The sequence below is a fragment of the Pinus tabuliformis genome, chromosome J (assembly GCF_031772625.1).
Source record: "Pinus tabuliformis cultivar Carrire ecotype Pingquan chromosome J, CPIR1, whole genome shotgun sequence".
In the NCBI taxonomy this organism is placed as follows: domain Eukaryota; kingdom Viridiplantae; phylum Streptophyta; class Pinopsida; order Pinales; family Pinaceae; genus Pinus; species Pinus tabuliformis.
In genome coordinates this window covers 1,351,647,750-1,351,650,409 of record NC_142295.1, presented here as the reverse complement: position 1 = coordinate 1,351,650,409, position 2,660 = coordinate 1,351,647,750, and the positions used below count along the sequence as shown (strand labels likewise).

Here is a 2,660-nt window from a genome sequence, read left to right as displayed (position 1 = left end):
CCCACCAAGTTAATATGCACCACCAGATATGACACGTTGACACGAAGTTAATGTTCACCGACACCCATAGGAGTCTAGGACGACGACATGTAAGTACCCTTCCTTTAGAAATTCGAACTGCCAGAATCCAAGATTGGGGAAGGGTGTGAATCCCCATATAACAAATCTCTTCACGATCCCCTCGTTTGGGACTCATCACAAATCGCTTGACCATCCCCTCTCGGGGCACCTCTTTCATACCTTTTTTTCAGTAAGACACCTCTTCCATACCTATATATATAGACCGAGAGATAACCAATTCAATTCAAGAGTCCTTCTGATTGTGCAAGATTGGGTTGTGCGCATTTCATTTCTTCGTTTTTCAGCTCCGTGGGTTTCAGTTTCTATCCTTTCTCATTTTTCTTCTGGCAATTAGAAAAGTTGATCAAGTAACAATGGCAATCGCAGGTCCGAGTTCTGCGACCCCGATCTTGAAGGACGAGCTAGACATAGTGATACCCACGATCCGGAACTTGGATTTCCTGGAAATGTGGAGGCCATTCTTTGAGCCCTATCACCTCATCATTGTGCAGGATGGCGAACCATCGAGGACCATCACAGTGCCGAAGGGTTTCGACTATGAACTCTACAACAGAAACGATATCGACAGGATCCTCGGACCCAAGGCCTCCTGCATCTCCTTCAAGGACAGTGCTTGTCGTTGTTTCGGCTACATGGTCTCCAAGAAAAAATACATCTTTACAATTGACGATGACTGCTTTGTTGCCAAGGATCCCTCCGACAACGACATCAATGCTCTCCAGCAGCACATTACGAATTTGCTTTCCCCCTCAACTCCATTCTTTTTCAATACACTATATGATCCATACAGAGAGGGCGCAGATTTTGTTCGTGGGTACCCCTTCAGCCTTCGCCATGGAACACCCACTGCAGTTTCTCACGGCCTCTGGATGAATATCCCTGACTACGATGCCCCCACTCAGCTTGTCAAGCCTTCAGAACGCAATACCAGGTATGTTGATGCAGTTTTAACAATACCAAAGGGTGCTCTTTTCCCCATGTGTGGCATGAATTTGGCCTTCAATCGGGACTTGATCGGGCCTGCAATGTATTTTGGCTTGATGGGTGATGGGCAGCCTATTGGTCGTTATGACGATATGTGGGCAGGATGGTGTGTCAAGGTGATCTGCGACCACTTGGGATTGGGAGTGAAGACAGGGCTGCCATACATTTGGCACAGCAAGGCCAGTAACCCTTTTGTTAATTTGAAGAAAGAGTACAAGGGAATATTTTGGCAGGAGGATATCATTCCATTTTTCCAAGCTGTTACACTTCCAAAAGAATGTACTTCTGTCCAACAATGCTACATTGAGTTGTCAAAGCAGGTAAGGGAGAAACTTGGAGTAATAGATCCATATTTCCAGAAGCTGGCAGATGCAATGGTCACTTGGATTGAAGCTTGGGATGAGCTCAATCCCACTGCCAACCATGCTACCGAAACCGAAGTTATTCCCAATGGACCAGCGATGGTATCCCCGAAGTAGCAAGGATCTGCGCCCACATTAATTGTTTGCATTTGTCAGCTCTGAACTGTGTAGTTGATGATAATTTTGGTAGATGAGTAGTCTCTTAGTTATTAATTATGTTTATGCAATCAGATGATAGCAGGGGATAGATTGAAATCTGGGGAAACCTTTCTTGGGATGCGATCATTTTTGAAAATCTGAATGCAGTATTTGCATGGATATGTTTTTGTTCAGTTAGATGATAATAAGGACTGCACCCACATCCTGAGAATATGCATATGCAGTAGAATGCTTGGATCGGGTATGTGTTTGAATCGCTTTCTGCTATTGAGACTGCTTTTTTTTTGGTGCAGCTGTTATTGTTGAGACTGCTTTTTTTTGGTGCAGCTGTTATTGTTGAAAAACATTATTGGTTGAAGCTAAATGTTTGGAGATGGAATGTACCAAAAATGCATTGACCTGTATGACATCAAATTGAAACTTTGTTCACTTTATAACAGAGGAATATGGGTAGGATTATTGCAAATTAAACATCAAAATTCTAGAAGCAGAAAAACTTACTTTCATATTGCTTATATCTTTCTACGCTAATCTATATAAAATAATTAGTGAGAAATTTACTTTCATATTATTTGTATCCTCCCACATTAATCTATATAAAAAAAAAATTAGTAAAAAACTTACTTTCATATTACTTTGTATCCTCCACACTAATCTATATTACTTGCTTTCAGATAATAGATGTATAATCTATCGTCTGTGATATTATATTAGGGTAATCTACCTGTTCTGAACACGGTCTTCCATGAATAAGTCAGCCGCATAATTATGATGTGCATGTTTAGTAATTTATCTTATTTATGAAATATATATATCTACATACCGCAATTCAGAAAAAGAGTTTAATCTGTCGAGTATCATATCTGTAGTTAATACTTCATTTTTGTAAATTAGATGTAATGATAACTTGAATGTTTACATACATTCAAGTTATCATTATATTTTTTTTTATTTATTTTGTTTTTTTCTGGCTCGAGACTAATCTCTCCATTTATCTGTACATCTATAAATTCTGTACATTTCTCTCTTTTATGGTTTATTCTGTTCTGCGGTGGGTCTCCAGGCAATACGGAA

The 2,660-nt window shown here is 40.0% G+C and overlaps 1 pseudogene; it reads left to right on the top strand.

The window, feature by feature from the left end:
• The first annotated feature begins 512 nt into the window (after window positions 1-512).
• LOC149232381 (putative UDP-arabinopyranose mutase 1 pseudogene) lies at window positions 513-1,544 on the top strand (annotated as a pseudogene).
• The last annotated feature ends 1,116 nt before the right edge of the window (window positions 1,545-2,660 follow it).